Source organism: Geotrypetes seraphini, chromosome 19, assembly GCF_902459505.1.
Source record: "Geotrypetes seraphini chromosome 19, aGeoSer1.1, whole genome shotgun sequence".
NCBI lineage: Eukaryota > Metazoa > Chordata > Amphibia > Gymnophiona > Dermophiidae > Geotrypetes > Geotrypetes seraphini.
In genome coordinates this window covers 6,165,167-6,182,075 of record NC_047102.1, presented here as the reverse complement: position 1 = coordinate 6,182,075, position 16,909 = coordinate 6,165,167, and the positions used below count along the sequence as shown (strand labels likewise).

General features: G+C 40.3%; 1 protein-coding gene across 2 annotated transcripts in view; it reads left to right on the top strand.

The window, feature by feature from the left end:
- SHANK2 (SH3 and multiple ankyrin repeat domains 2) overlaps positions 1-16,909 on the top strand; it is a 349,291-nt gene that overhangs the window by 170,993 nt on the left and 161,389 nt on the right. The gene's annotated exons all lie outside the window — the stretch shown is intronic.

Below are 16,909 nucleotides of genomic sequence, written 5' to 3'. Positions count from 1 at the left end.
GGCTTGATGGACCATTGGTCTGACCCAATAAGGCTATTCTTATGTTCTTATTCTCTATTCTTGTCTGATTAAACTCTGTTATACAGCAAATAACAGTTTTCTTCTTGAGGAGTATAAAACATTTAGTTAACCAATACATCTTGTTCCCAAAGGGTCAAGTAGTAGAGTCTGTGATTCTACCATTCACCTTCTTAACCCCATGGAGCCATCATTAAGATGGCACTGCAATGAAGGGGTGCCTTTATTTAAGCACTTGGAGTGTGCCCATCTGGAGCCTATTCTGTAAAGGAAAGTAGATGCCTACTTTTGTTTATAAAAATACTAGCGCTCGAATGTATAAATGTGTTTTGATGTAAGCATTAATTGCCAACTGTAGAGATAATGTGGATGTTCACATGTAGACTTGGGACATATACACATAGAGGGGCATTTTCGAAAAAAAAAAAAAAAAGTCTAAGACCAACTTGGACATTTCCAGCTTGACATTCAAGGCTGGAGGAACAGAAACGACCATTTTCGAATGGCAAACTGCTGGACGTCTTAGCCACAAGAACGTTTATACCCCATTTTTGATCAGAAAAACATCCATGTTGAAAATGTCCAAATGCAGACCATTTGGACGTGGGAGGGGCCGGCATAGCATTGAAGAAAGTAGTGGCTTTTTTGATTCTTAAGTGTGCAGATTTAACGCAAGCAAAATTGTTTGTTTCGTATATTTGAGAAGTAAAACCGACTATGAATAATCAGGGTAAATGTAATTCTCTTTTGTTGTTTGTGAGTTCAAATGCAAGAGTATTTCTTGCTATTTAGAAGGTAATCATTATGGAGTCCTTTTACTAAGGCGCACTAATAGAATATAATGGGCGCGTTAGCATTTAGCGCGCACTAATCGGTTAGCACGCCTTAGTAAAAATACCCCTTTATCAAATGCAACTACCTCTCTCTTAGGGGTCCTTTTATTAAGGTGCGGTAACCGATTTATCGCACGCCAAATGCTAAGATGCCCATAGGAATATAATGGATATCTTGGCATTTAGTGCGCACTAATCGGTTAGCACGCCTTAGTAAAAAGACCCCTTTATCAAATGCAACTACCTCTCTCCTAGGGGTCCTTTTATTAAGGTGCGCTAACTGATTTATCGCACGCCAAATGCTAAGATACCCATAGGAATATAATGGATGTCTTGGCATTTAGCACGCACTAATCTTTAGCATATGCTAAATTGGTTAGCGCACTTTCATAAAAGGACCTGCTAATGTGTTGAATGGACATGTCTTTGGTAGCTGCTAAAATGGATCTTTTTTTCCTCAGGCATTGCTCCCTTTTTTTTTTTTTTTTTTTGCTGTTCTTACTTGGCCTGTTCTAATTGTCTCCTAAGTCATGTTTGGCTCTGTTTCAAATACAGCTCCTATTGTCTTCCAGGACACTAATAGTAATTCCCTGCTTCTAATGATGTGACTTCTTCTCGGCGGTTTGCGGTATTTCCCATCAAATAGAAGAATGCTGTTATTTCAGGGTAGAGTCGTCTTGAGTTTTGTAGCAACGCTACTACAGGCTCGGAGTTCTGGCTTCAATTCCTGAACTTTTCTTTTTTTTTTTAATACCTTGGCAATAAATTAAAACCAGGGTGAGCGCAAGGTTTTCTAAATGCTGTAGAAAAAAAGTGAAACTTTGCTGTCCTCAGTTAAAGGAGGCCTGTAAGGAAATATGACTTGATTCATTTTTGGATTTTTTTTGTTGTTGTTGTTCAGTTACGAAATAGTGGTAAAAATTGATTCGTGCATATAAAACTTCATAACGCATGTATGCGTGTTCATTTGGAGCAGGGGTGTCAAATGTCAGTCCTCGAGGGCCCGCAATCCAGATGGATTTCAGGATTTCCTCAAAGAATATGCATGAGATTTATTTGCATGCATTGCTTTCATTGTATGCTAATAGATCTCATGCATATTCATTGCTTTACCACTACGGAGCTTCAATGTTTTAAAAAAACCGCTTCAATCATTTATTAATACCAAATACTAGAGAAGCTGTTCAATACCATATTCACAAAATTTATCATAAATATTGTAAATATTTTATTATACATCACATCATACTCAATTTAAATATTAATGATATCACTCATTAAAACAGAGATCCTCCCCTTCAGTGTGGTTATAAAGTTCCTCTTTTCTTTCAAATATTCCTTCCGAATATATTGTCTCTTCTCAACTATTGCCAGTCCATATTTGATGTATCAGAATCTGTCTTCAAAAAGACTCTCTTTCCCATTAACTTTCAATAAACAATAACCACTCACTAAATAGTGACCTGAGAGCTTACATTTTACTATAATGGACTTTTTGGAGTGCAGTTACACTGTTTGCATCTTATGATGCATGAATATGTGTGCTAACGGTGTGACAGATCATGTAAACTTACTGGACACTGCAAGTGTCCTTACAAATGTGAACTAGCAATCTCAGTAAACGACTACAGATCTGGCTGTGCAGAGACGCTCGTATAGGATTATTTTGTTTTGTTTTTAAATGTTGCCAGCACAGCTATCAGCCTGCCAGAGCATCAGATTATTGCTCCATCTTCTTCTTTTTTTTCCTGTAAAGGCTGACTCAAGCTTCCTGTATGCGTATCAACACACAAAATAATTAATACAACAGAACCTTAGCTCCCCCTCCCCCCCCCATGAGACATGACACATGGGTAATAGAACTGAAGAATGGTGTTTATCTTTACAGGTTGTTGGTTTTTAAAAAAAAATATATAAATTAAGGCTGCAGATTGAATTTGTTGTAGCAGTATGTATGTTTGATAACCAAAAGTAAATAATGTTGCACCAAAGAGGAAGAGTACAGTGGCAAACAACCATTAATCATATCGTTTGTTCAGATAGTGGATGCTGAGTATTTGGGTTTGTTTTTTTTTAAGAAAAGGGGTTGCATTGAACTCAGTCTCTGATCAGTAGAGTAAACACACACACACACACACACACACACACACACACACACCACCCCCAAGTCTGCATTCAATCAATCTTTCCTTTCATGTGGTTTCGTCAATCGCGGTTTCGATTATTCGCGTTTTTTAGTATGCTGGCTCCCTCCCCCCATTACATCACTGAAATCGCCGATTCACACCTTTACAGAGAAAATCGCTGATTCCAAATTGCGCAGAGAATATCACTGATTCCCAGCAATTGTACAGTACAGAGGAAATCGCCAATTAACACTGGTTACAGAGAAAATTGTTGATTTCCAGCAATGCATGTTTAATGTACAACACAGCACTGTGTTATTCAAAAGTTGCAATAAATGTTTTCAACTTAAATCGCGAATCTCGTATTTTTTTTGTGATTCGCGATTTCTCCTCATTCGCCATGAGTTTTACTAGAAAACCGCGGTTTTCCCAGTGTTCGCTGTCTTGCTATTCCCCTATCACCGCGAATATGGAGGGAGAAGTGTATACGCTTCCTGCTCTAGATATTCTTGTGCTTTGTAAATGTGCTGATAACAGCTGTGGTGGAGAGACTTGATTGGTGCAAACCTAGTGCTTGTTCTTTGCAGCCGGTTTAGTGTGTTTAGTTTTGGGTGTAGGTTTCTCTGGCCTAAAGATGGGGAGAGACTATTCCCTTCTTTCACTAAGGCGTGCTAGCTGATTTAGCGCACGTGCGCTAAACACTAACGTGCCCATAGAATATGAAGGACGCGTTATCATTTAGCGTGCACTAAATCAGATAGTGCACCTTAGTAAAAGGACCCTTTTTCTTCCTCTGTGTATTTTAGTAGGAATGCTCCATTGATACCTTATTGTTTTAGAAGGTTTTTATATACTAATGTGATTGTCTATCAGAAAATAGCATTTAAAAGGTTCTTCTTGAAAATACTAATAATGATTGATTTTCATCTGGATGTAAGACTATTTCAAGATCAAAAGAATTACCTGAGGAAAATGTCCCTGCAGAGATTTTCACCTGCCTTTTTTTCGTACAGATATTTTACTTGTCAAAAGCAGCTGTTATAAGTAAAAGGTTGTTACCGTATGTGATCGAATATAAACTGAGATTTTTGAGCCAAAAAAGGCCCAAAATGGAGGTCTCCGTTTATATTCAGGTCAGCGCTGACAACCCTCCCCCCCCCCTCCTGAACCTGTTGCAGGCCTCTGCCGTGAGACCTGGTAGTCCAGCGGTGAGCTGGGACAGGAGGGAACCTTTCCGTCTCCTGTCCCAGTCGACTCTACTAACTTTGACCTCCCTCCCCCATATACCTTTTAAATCCCTGGTGGTCCAGCGGTGGGCTGGGACAGCAGGGATCCTTCCTGCCTCCGTCCCAGCCAATTCTAAGAATGTTTACCTCCCTCCCGCCTCCCCCCACGTACCTTTAGAATCCCTGGTGGTCCAGCAGTGAACCGCGACACGAGTGACCTTCCTTCGCTCCTGCTCGTGCAGAGCCGTTAGATGATTGGGTGTCCACGAGTTCTCACTCCTGCCACAGGATTGTAAAAGTACATGGGGGAAGGTGGGATTCTTAGAATCGGCTGGAATTCCTACTGTCCCGGCCCACTGCTACATTCTTGTGTTGCGTGCTTTAAATATTAAAATAATTTTATATGTAATTCTGTGTGTTACTGGCAGCCAGTGAGCTTTTGTTAAGAGTGGAGTGACATGGTCAAATTTTTTTGCAAGCGTCTCAGCTCCTTTTAAATTCCTGTATAAAGAGCATTGCTATAATCGAGACTGGAAATGACCAGGGAGTGGATAAGAATGTTTAATGCTGAAGGATCTAAAACTTTGGAGAAAGACCGTATCATTCGTAATCTATAAAAACACCTTTGTACTACATAACTGATTTGTTTGTGATATGTTAGTTTGTTATCTAATATAACCCCTAGAAGTTTTTAAAAGGATGGTTCCTGAAATGGGGCAGAATTGAGACCTATTGGGGAATTTAGCTGAAGACCGTCTTGGCAGGGGAATAACATTGTTGTTGATTTGGACATGTTTAAAGCCAACATGTTGTCCTTTAACCATTGGCTAATTTTTGGTTGATATTAGCAAATAGCAATCTCAGTATTATCATTTGGGTCACAGGGATGGAGTAGCAGAATGGGTCCATCTTATTTAATATTTTCATCAGTGACCTAGAAGAAGGAACATCCAGTGGGATCATCAAGTTTGCTGATGACACAAAGCTATGCCGGGCAATCAGATCGCAGAAGGATAGCGAGGTATTCCAGAGTGACTTGTGTCAGTTAGAGAAATGGGCAGAGAAATGGCAGATGAAGTTTAATGTGGAAAAGTGCAAAGTGATGCATTTAGGCAGTAAGAACAAGGAATACGAGTATAGAATGTCAGGTGCAAATCTGGGTAAGAGCGAACAAGAAAAGGACCTGGGTGTACTGATAGATAGGACCCTGAAGCCGTCGGCAAAATGTGTGGCGGTGGCAAAGAAAGCAACTAGAATGTTAGGCATGATAAAGAAAGGAATCACGAGTAGATCGGAAAAAGTTATAATGCCGCTTTATAGGGCAATGGTCAGACCACACTTGGAATACTGTGTCCAACATTGGTCTCCCAACCTAAAGAAGGATATAAAACTGCTGGAGAGGGTGCAGAGACGAGCAACGAAGCTAATAAATGGTATGGAGAACTTGGAATATGATGAACGACTTAAGAAACTGGGACTGTTCTCCCTTGAGAAGAGGAGGGGATATGATTGAGACTTTCAAAATACTGAAAGGCATCGACAAAATAGAGCAGGGAACAAAATTATTTACAAATAGTACCTGGTGGGCCGCATGTGGCCCCCTCCTCCCTGGACGCGAGTTTGAGACCACTGCTCTAAAGCATTCCTATCTATAGGTGCCTCCAGTACCCCTCCTACTTGAGGTTTCTTCTTTGTTGAATGATTTCTACATCTTCTCATTTGAGAATCATCTCATCATTGCATTTGCTATGCCATGTTTTGCCGAAGGACGGTTCTCGATGTCTGTTTTTGTTGTTCCATTTTTCCCTCCACTTCTTCCATCTGCTGCCCTAGGTCACTAGGGTCAGAGCATAGCTCTTCCAGGCCATTATGGATTCAGCCTTAGTGCTCGCAATCTCGTCCTTCAACTCCTCAAATCAACGATGCAACTCGCCAAGCCTTGGAAGGCAATCATCTCGTGTCTCAGTCATTGTGCTTCCAGTAGGCTTGCCACTGCTATCTGGCACGTCCCCTTGTGCATTGGCTGCCATCTTTGGGGGGTCTCAGGGCCACCCTTAAGACTCTCACATTCAGAAAGAAAATGTTTTAAAATCTAGCACTTTCTAGTTTGTGGTCATTCTGGAGCGTGACCACTTTTGCTCACATTTTCCATCTGCTGGTTATAGTTAAAGCCCCAAATTATTTCAGACTTTGCACAAATTTCAGGGATTGATTGGGAGCTTGTTATCGATGCCACCATTTGCTTCGGTGATATCATTTCTTCCCCACCATTTTTTTAATGCTTTCTTGTCTAGTTGATATACCATGATTGGCTGAGGCAGTATGTTTTTGAGTTTAAAAGGAAGAAACTGCGTTTAAGTAAAGCCTGCCAGATTTAATGCAGGCAGAAATTAATGAGTTGAATTGGTGTGTTTATTTTCAGCAGGTTTGGGCTAAATTCAGAATACATCCACTAGATGGTGAATTTTTTTTTTTTTTTTTTCTTCCTTTGCATGCATGAGTATTCCGGAATTTAGAAAAAAAAAAAAAAAAGGCAGGGAAAGAAGCATTATTGATAGGGGAGGGGAGAACAATATTGGAATGCTGTATTTTTTTCTATGAAATGGTACAACAAAATTATGTAAGAGAAAGTACTGCAACGTTACTAATAGCTGAGCTGAATCATTTTCTGTTCTTCTCCAGTGACATGCATAATTGCTTTAGGTTTTCAGGCGTCCTTCACCCGTACGTATTTAGATTAGTGACTGATGCATTTCCATGGAAACCTGCACCAGGAAAAAAAAAAACCCGTTGCTACAGTGTGGGCATGACAAAGATGTAAGCTCTTATTTCGAGCTTACAACTTGTGTAAAAAAAAAAACCCAACAAAAAACCAACCCACAGATTCCTTTGCTTGATGCACTTTTCCATGTCTGAAAGTAAGAAACATTTTTTTTTGCCATCATTGTGGATTTAAAAATTCAGAAGCTATTTTTTTCACCCACCCCCCCCCTGAATTTCTTAAGGGTAAAAACTTTTCAACAGGAAGACATTGTAGATTGAAGTCGTGTAAACCTCAAAGATTCATCTGAGGATTGCAAAGACTCGAGCAACATTTTCAAGTGAAATGGTAACACCTAGGTTAGAAACCATGGCTGAAAATTCAAAATTCAAGAAGAAAGTTCATTTTGGAGGTATTGTGTAACTTTATAGACTTTAATTTTGTCGTCTGTCGTGGAATTTAGGGTTTTCTTTTCAGAAGGAAAAAAGAATGGGGAATATGTCTCCAGTGTTGAGGTGCCTTGTGTTGGTTTCGGTGCCTCGCTAAGCAAACTGTGAACTGCTAATGCATTAGGGTTTTGTTGCATGAGCATGTTCGAGAAATAAGAAGATAAAAGTGGATTAAAGATGAGGAAAACAGAGAGTCCTCGTTGCTAGAAACTGCTTCTGCTGACCATCTTTGCTTTGTCGCGGAATGCTTGCTACGTATCTGTTTTGTTATCTCGTAAATAAAGTATGTTTGAAAGGAAGACGGTTCTAATTAACAGAGACACCTTTTTTCTTGGGAATATTAGCAATGGGGACTGTAGGGCTGTGCACCTAAAACGCCACTGTAAATCCACATTTACCCATGTTTCTGGGAGAGCTGTCGTCTCTTACTTCCCTTCGATGCCTCTACAGAGATCGTATGAACTGGACATCCGCTCTCTGAAATGATCTACAGGTGTCCGCTTCGTAAAGTGTGTCTAATAACAATGTTGACAGGCAACGTAGATGAAATTGTTATATTCTGAGCTACAAATTCTGTTAATAATTCAAGTCAGGGCGTGTAATAATAAATGAACTATTTTTTTTTTTTATTTAACGCTGTTTTGTAGCACACGACAATAGAATCAGTCAGCAGACTTGAGACTAGGGCTGTTGTAGGGAATGTGTGGGTTTGACAAGTGTGTCTGAATATTTTTTTATTTTAGTTAATTAATTTCGTATTTCCCATATTTGCAGTTAGAGATCTGAGAGAGAGAGAGAGACTCAAGGATTACTTTCTTCTCTTACGGCAAATAACAATATATATTTTAAATGCTTGAAAGCACCTTTGCTTTAGCAGGACAGAAGCGTGATGGTAAAGCTTCGTTCCTCACAAACCAGTTGAATTGCATACCTAGGGAACTTCAATTACAGGACGGACTCGCTGTATATGATGGGTTTGTTGTAATTAAACGATGTAACTTCTGTTTTCAACCCTATTTCTTGGCTTGGAACGGATACTTGCGGTGTGTAATCATGCACTTATTTTAGCTGTAGCATGTCATCTTGGTGGCTGATCTGGTAAAAAAAAAAAAAGGAAATTTCAAAATAAGTTTTCAATCCCTCTGTATCTGGCTGCTTTCTGCCGTTGTTCGATTTTTCATTTTGGACAAATCAGGGGGGGGGCAGCTGTCCCTTTTGTCAGGCATTAGTGGTTTGAGAATGCTGGAACAGCTGGACATTAGCATCATCCAGAGGGAAAGAACACGACAGTTTTAACGTATTCATAGACCTGGAGCCCATGTGTTTCTAGACAGAGAGCAGTAAATATCTGATGGCGGGAGTTGAGATGATGCTAAGTAATAGCGTTTCACCTAGGAGGCCTTGACTCTCTGTGGTTATATTGAATGCACATATTTTGTATGTCTACACACTCGGCCATGTGTTTCACCAGGGGGCCTCGACACTGTGTGGTTATATTGTATGCACATAACGGTATTTTGTGTGTCTACACATTCGTCCAAAAATTATGCAAGCCGGTAAAAATGCTTCAACTGCACTTCTCTTAATAGAATTTTTTTCTTTAAGAGCTTGCAAGACATAATTGCAACTCTTAGTTCAGATGTTTAGATTTTGATGGAAAATAATTCTATTTCTGTTCTTTTAGTTTAGGGTTCAATGTTGGAATAAAACTGCGGTTTGTGGCTTTGTATTGCAATTAAATAGATCCTTAATCATCGTGTGTGCCTGAGAGAGACTTTTTAAAAAAAAAACAAAACATTCAAGTTAAACGCAATGGCTATTTGAAAGTTGAAGGCTGGAGACGAGGGGCGGATATTTATCCACCTGGAATTGCAAAAGGAAAATGGTACTGTGATGACTTAAGTTTCTGTTGCTGTTTGTTTTCTTCAGGATGTGAGATAAATGCAAATAAAGGCTCATGAAGTGGGTTTTCTGCTTGCATGAAACCGATAACTAGATTGATTGGGTGAGTCATACAGTGTGTGGACAATTGTGTCGGGCTGCAATGCAACCTTCAAGCTGGAGATCAGAGAGACTAATAATAATAATTAAAACAAAAAACAACCAAACTAGCCTGGATCCCTTGTAGTTGAAGAAAATGGAACAGATTTAGGTAGAAGACATGGGATATTTTTCTGTGGCTGCTATGGTATGGCTATTGCTTTCTCATCTGTCCAAGTCTGTGTACAACAGCTTATTGAATGCTAGAGAATGACACGGGGACAAATTTTTTCCCGTCCCATCCCCCTCGAGTTCTTTTCCTGTCCCTGCCCCATTCCTGCAAGCTCTGTCCTCATCTGCACATGCCTCAAATACTTTAAAATCATAAGCGTTCAAGGCTTGTGCGGTTAAGGTAGAGCTTACGGGAATGGGGCAGGGACAGCAACACCGACAAAACTCACAGGGATGGAGAAGTTGAGTTCCTGTGGGGACGTGGACAAATTTGTGCCCGTGCCATTCTCTATTGAATGCAATGAAGAAATGAAATAGGTTGGACATATAGTTCTTCTAGTTAAATGGCCTTGCTGGCTAATGCTCTGCTCACCGTGACGTCCTTCTTTGCTTCTTCCCGATGTAATGGACGTACCCAGCCTTATACATTTACGGTAACTACCATGCAGAGACACGGCAGTAAATGTACCATAGAGAAGCTGATTGGGTAGCAAAGTTCTGCGGGGGTTCCGTGAATGATCATGCTGGGCTTTCAGAGTAATATCTCTGCGATTCGGCTGCTGGAATTTAGGCACTGATCTTTTCAGAATGAAAAAAATGCCTAAAAGCATAATAAAATGAAAACTTTAAACATTACATTTTTATAGTTGCGAAGTACTTTTATCGTTCCTAGTTATGATTACAGGATGAGATCGTTTCTTGTTTTGCATTTATTGTACAATGTTTAGGAACCTCATTATGAGTTTGGGAGAATGAATGACGGCAATGTATACGGGTGTGGATATTAAGGATTGGATTCCATAAAAGACGACGTTACCGGCAGCTGCCTAAAAAATACGGCTGCCAATTGCGTGTTAATCGTGCAACAGCGCTGTTTTACAGAATCGCGGCTTTTGTCAAAGGTAGGCACCGGAAATGTAGGCCAGGGTTTTAAAGGCCTATGTTTCTGGCTCCTATACCTTGGACGAGAATTACATCTACGAAGGAGCCTTAGAATGCTCGAGATCGTTTCCAGGGTTAACCACGCCCACTTTGACAGGAATTCTAAGACGCCTCTGTAGATGCAATGGAGGTGCCATTTTTCTAGGAGCCGATAGGTGCCTACATTGTTTTTTAAATAGCTTTACCGATTAAGTTAGGCTCTGATAGGGCACCTACCCGCTCCTAACTTAAGGCACTGATTATAGAATATGGGCCTAAGTGTCTGAAGATCCACATAGTTTTCTCTCTCTCTTTTTATGGTAAATGCAGTCTGGCAAGTGACTTAACAGTTAATTAAATAAAGACTTTCAACTGGGTTCCTTTGTAGAAAGCACATTTTATGAAATTTGCTGCTGTATACATCCATAAACTTGTACTTGGCTTGATCCTAACCTTGTAATATGTGCTGCTGGGACTGAAGTGGGGTTGTTTTGGTTTCCTCTGAGGGAGGTGTTAATGTGTGCATGGGGCTGGTAAGTTGAATACTGTCAACGTTACTTGGAGTCATGGTAGTAATCATGTGTCATCCCCATCATTGTAGTTAGACTCGTACTATATGGTACTGTATTGTATACAGAATCTTTGTATTGTATTGTATGGTATTGTATGTTGACTTATTGTATTGTATTGAGACCTCTTGTTATTCGCTGATTGTCCAGCCTTCTTACACTGTAAACCGCCTAGAAGTCGATTGACTATGGCGGTATAGAAAAATAAAGTTATTATTATCATGTTTGGCTGCCCAAGGAGGTGACTATACATCTGGCACTTGAACGTGGGTGTCCCAATAGAACAAAAGCAGCTGTGGAATTGATGATCTTGATGTAAATATGAGTGGAAGTCTTGTAAGATACACACTCATCCACACGGAGAAACAGAGTCACCAACGTTTATTGAATATTCGTAAAATGCAAGCTCATCCTGCACTGCAGTGGCTGTAACGTACGCTTCGAGGCTCGCTTCGGAAAGAGTATTTTTGGATTCATCATTTTCATCCATACCAGGGCTGATAATCATCACATACCCTGCGTCCGGGACCCCTGAGGAAGGCAATTACAGCCGAAACATGGACCTTGTTGGGTCTGCATTACTGTCGTTTCATGTGGATGATCTTGCATTTTATGACTGTTCAATAAACGTTTGTGACTCTTTCTCCATGTGTATATCCCAATTGGCCTGGTGGTCCTCCAGGACCGGATTGGGGACCACTGATACATATAATCTTGGGGAATGCAAATATTTACTGCCACTGTTTAAACAAGTAGCAAGTAAGCCCCCCCCCACTCCCCCACTTCTGAGCTCTCTCTCTCAGAAGAAGCCAACCCCTTCCGATCCACCTTCTGCAATCAGTACAGAATGTTGCTGTGAAGTTGCTCCTGGATGGGGGGGAAAAAAAAATCTGTCCACGTGACTCCCCTCCTGCAGGCCGAGCATTGGTTTCTAGTCTGTTTTCGGGTCTTATATAAAATATTAGTTACACTGTTTCAGATTCTCATGGGTAATGTCCCCCCAATTTCCGCTTCGATATATAATACCCTAAGTTTCAACTAGATCCCTCCGCTCCGCTCACCCAACATTTTCTACATGTATCATCTCCTCATCAAGTTCCTTGAATGACATTTCGGAATTCCACATTTAACGTTGTGGGTTCTTTAAACTAAACTAAACTTTAAACTAAACTAAAACTTAGGGCTCCTTTTACAAAACTGCGCTAGCAGTTTTAGCGCGTGCTTAGCACGCACTAGACGCTAACGTCTCCGTTGAGCTTTCATTAGTTTTTCTGTGTAGCGCGGGGGATAGCTTGCGCTAATCGGCAGCACGCGCTAAAAACGCTACCGCAGCTTAGTAAAAGGAGCCCTTAGGTTTATAGACCGAGTCATCAACCAAGAGGCATTGCGCTCTATGTCGCCTTTATCTTCTTTTAAGAAGATGCTGGAGGCATATTATTTTCAGGAAACATTTTTGTCCTGATCTTGATTTTCTGTGCAAAAAGATTTTTTTTTTTTTTAACCTGCTGGTGAACCTTTAAAAATCAGATCTGGAAACACATGTAGTTGGCATTTACTTTCTTTTCTCTCTTGTCACAAAAATGGAGCTCTCTTCTTTCTCTTCTCATTGGTTTGTTGTACTCTGCCTAGACGGATCTTGTACCCTCGGGCGGTTAATTAAATCCAATAAACTTGAGGCTGAACCTTCCTTTCCAACTCCCTTAGAGGAAGCTTTTCCCTTCTGAATCCCCCCCTCCAAAGTTTAGAAGTGCTGACTGGGCTTCCCCCACCCCACTCCCCTAAAACCCTCCTTTTTTATATGATTTTGTAAACCGCTTAGATTTTAACCTTGGTTTTATATTTGCAGTATATTAAATAACTTGAGCTTGACCTATAAGATTACTCTCCTATAAGTGGGCACCTCCTTTAGGTGCCCAAGTGCCATATGATGAGACACTGTTCTGTAATAATAATAATAATAATAACTTTATTCTTCTATACCGCCACAATCTTGCGACTTCTAGGCGGTTTACAATCAAGAGAGCTGGACATTCAGCGAAATACAATAAGCAGATATTCAGAGGAAGTATAGAGAGCAGAGACCTTAAGAGGCAATAGTATAGAAATACAATTTGCAGTTATACCAGCCATAGAACTGGTGTGACTTTGGACACCCCAGTGTGGCAAAAGCATGTGTTACTGTATTCTGTGAGTTGTGCGTGTAAGTGGCTGCCCCTTCCATCTCTTCCCATCTTCTGCCCTTTGGAATGCCTTCTGTTTACACACTAGATAGGTCTGATTCTATAAACAGTGTTGTTCCTTGGGGTTGTCAATCAACTGGTAGATGTCCTTTATAGAATCAGGCCTAGCAATACCTAGGCTTCCTTAGGCCAGGTTGTACCTGACCTAATTTACCAAAACCTAAGTTTACCATGCATATTCTCTGCCCCTAACCATGCCTACTTTTCAGGTATGTGTCATTGGGCATCGGAGGGCACGTCAACATTTTTTAGATAAATACCAATTCTAAAATCAGTTACAACTCTATGACATAAAAAGTTCTGATGAAAACTGATGACATTTACAATATAAATAATACTTTAAAAGTAAAATGCAGTGATTGGATAGTGAGACTTTATGTGTGGGGGTTTCCTCTACATCAGTGGTCTCAAACTCAAACCCTTTGCAGGGCCACATTTTGGGATTTGTAGGTACTTGGAGGGCCTCAGAAAAAATAGTTAATGTCTTATTAAAGAAATGACAATTTTGCATGCGGTAAAACTCTTTATAGTTTATAAATCTTTCATTTTGGCTAAGTCTTAATAATATTGTAATTTATAGCTAAAGAGACATATGATCAAGAAATTGTTTTATTTTACTTTTGTGATTATGATAAACATACCTAGAGCCTCAAAATAGTACCTGGTGGGCCGCATGTGGCTCCCGGGCCGCGAGTTTGAGACCACTGCTCTACATGGTCTTCGGGTCTCTGAGCATATACTTTTATAAGAAGCATATATTGTATTTTAGGAGCATTTTTTTCAGTTTGTATATTTCTGGAGGATTTTTTTTCATTTGTGATTATAACTACAGTATTTTCCCAGATTTCACTGAGAAGTGAGTCTTTTCTTGACCTAACCACAGCAGCCATCTGATTTCTGCAAGTCTCTCAAGGTCTCATTTAAAAAGGCTTCAAAAATTACGAAATGTAGCTCTACGGTTATATAAATTGTTTCAAATCTAATAATTTCACCTAATGGATGGATATATAAATGTTAAGTAATATTGGGGACAAAGGTGACCCCTGTGGGACACCATACTGGAATTCCAAAACCTCCAAACAGTTTTTTCCAACCATGTCTTTAAAAGATCTTCCTGTGAGGTCAGGGAATCCTTTTCCAGCATTCTGTTCAACAAAATATAGTGATGAAGCTTATTGAAAGGCAGCAAGTAGATCAAAGAGAAACAGTCAGTAACGCTGATTCTTCTAAATGTAATACTCTTTTGATGTCATCTAAGAGGACTGTGATAACAATTTCCCCATTAAATCTGGTCTAGAACTCAGACTGAGCAGGGTTTAAGCTCATCTCTGCTTCTAGTACTTGTATTCATGTTTCTTCAGACAAGCAGGTCATGTGGATTTGTTTAGATATGCGAGAGCTAATTTTATGTGAGCGATATTGGAAGCATAGAAGTTTGTTGGTTATAGCCTCTGGTAATGTGTTACTTTGGCAAATAATTACTATCATATTGAGATCTGTAAGGACCTTTTCATTTCATTAAGTTGATCAAAAGAAATGCCTATAGCAGTCTGTGTGACGGGAGTGTATTGGTAATGAGAAGGAGTGTGGGAAAAGGCTAGGTGAAATATAAGTGTTAAACAAATAATGGCATAAGAAGCTGAGAGAGAGAGATAGCGGGAGGAGCTGTGGGATAGAACCAAATGTTGTTTAAGACGTTCTTGGCTACAGGTCACCTACCTTCTGTTTGCCGTCGTCCTGTCATCTTGCAGCTGAGCAGTGTTGCATAAAGATAATATTTCTGCTGTGTAATTGTTGGTTGACAGGTCAAAAGCGCGCAAGACATTCGCACGCTGACAAAATCGCGCAGTCTTGCGCTGAGTTGTCCCGCTCGTGCACATTTCGGAAAATAATTTGCGCTCAATTGTCTTGCGCTCAAATGTCTTACGCTCGGTTGTCTTTGCGCTCACTTGTATTAACACTCAATTGTCTTCCGCTCATTTGTCTCACGCTAAGTTGTCCCGCGCTGAGTTGTCTGCGTGATTTTGTCCACGCGCGATTGTCTTGCGCGCAATTGTCTATGAACCGTAATTGTTTCTCATGGTATAATAAGGTTAATAAAACATGTCAAACAAGGGGCAATTTCATAAGAGAACATTTGTACACAATGTCTTTATAAAAATAATGTTTGTTTTCTTATATGTTGTAACTTTTTAAAATATATAAATAAGATATATTCTTGTACTAAGAAATTACAATGGGATTAGGTTTAAAAAGAAAGCAAAAAAAAGATCTCATTTTTAGTGCAGTTTTCAGAAGACAAAAAGACCTCTCTTAGATAAAAGACTTCCATAAGGGGGCAGAAAATAAAGAAGAGAAAAAGAAGTGTTAAGACAAATAGTTCAACCTTCCATGAGAATCGCGTCTAAAAAGGCACCTAAGGATGCCCAAGGCCTCTTCTAGCATTGACCACGCCTACAGTAGCTGTAGGCACCCTTAGGTATCTCTTTAGTCGGGACAAAGGCACCATTTTTGAAGGCATCTAAGGGCGCCTTTGTCCCGACTAAAGAGATACTTAAGGGCGCCTACAGCTTCGGTAGGCGTGGTCAATGCCAGAACTGGCCTTGGGCAGCCTTAGGTGCCTGTTTAGACGCGATTCTCATGGAAGGAAGGCGCTAGAAATGTAGGCCTTTAACAACCCTGGCCTTTCAGTTCTGGCACCTACCTTTCGCATAACCGTGATAATAATAATAATAACAGTTTATATACCACAGGACTGTGAAGTTCTATGCGGTTTACAATTATTAGAAATGTTACAGATTAGAAATGTTACAGATTAAATGGAATAAACAAAGTACAGACTTAATTATTGATAGTTCTAGCGATCATTTGTTGAGGACTGAGATTGTATAGGTTGGTTTCCTAAGAATTTCAGGAACAGATGTGTTTTTAGGCGTTGCCTGAATTCCACATAGGTAGAAGGCATGAGCAATTGTTCAAGGTCTTTACCCCATAGTGCTGCTTGATGTGCGAGAAGATGTTGGTGATGACTTTTAAATTTACAACCTCTGACCGGTGGAGAGACAAAGTTCGGATGTGAGCTTCGTTTATGTCTGTTGGTCGTGAAAGAGAAAAGGTCTGCTATGTATTTAGGGGCTAGGCCGTAAAGTACCTTGAAGCAGAAACAACCAAACTTGAATTTCATGCGTGCCTCCATCGGCAGCCAGTGTAAAAGTCGATAGGAAGGTGTCACGTGATCAAACTTTTTCAGTCCACACAGTAGTCTGATCGGTTCATAGACAATGGTGCGAAAGACAAAAGCGCGCACCGACAATTGAGCGCAGCGCGTGCCGCCACGCCACTCTAAATTACAGTTTTTAGGGGCTCCGACGGGGGGTTTGTTGGGGAACCCCCCCCCCAGTTTACTTAATAGACATCGCGCCGGCGTTATGGGGGGTTGTAACCCTCCACATTTTACTGTAAACTGAACTTTTTCCCTAAAAACAGGGAAAAAATGAAGTTTTCAGTAAAATGTGGGGGTTACAACCCCCCCCCCCACCTCCCACAACGCCCCCA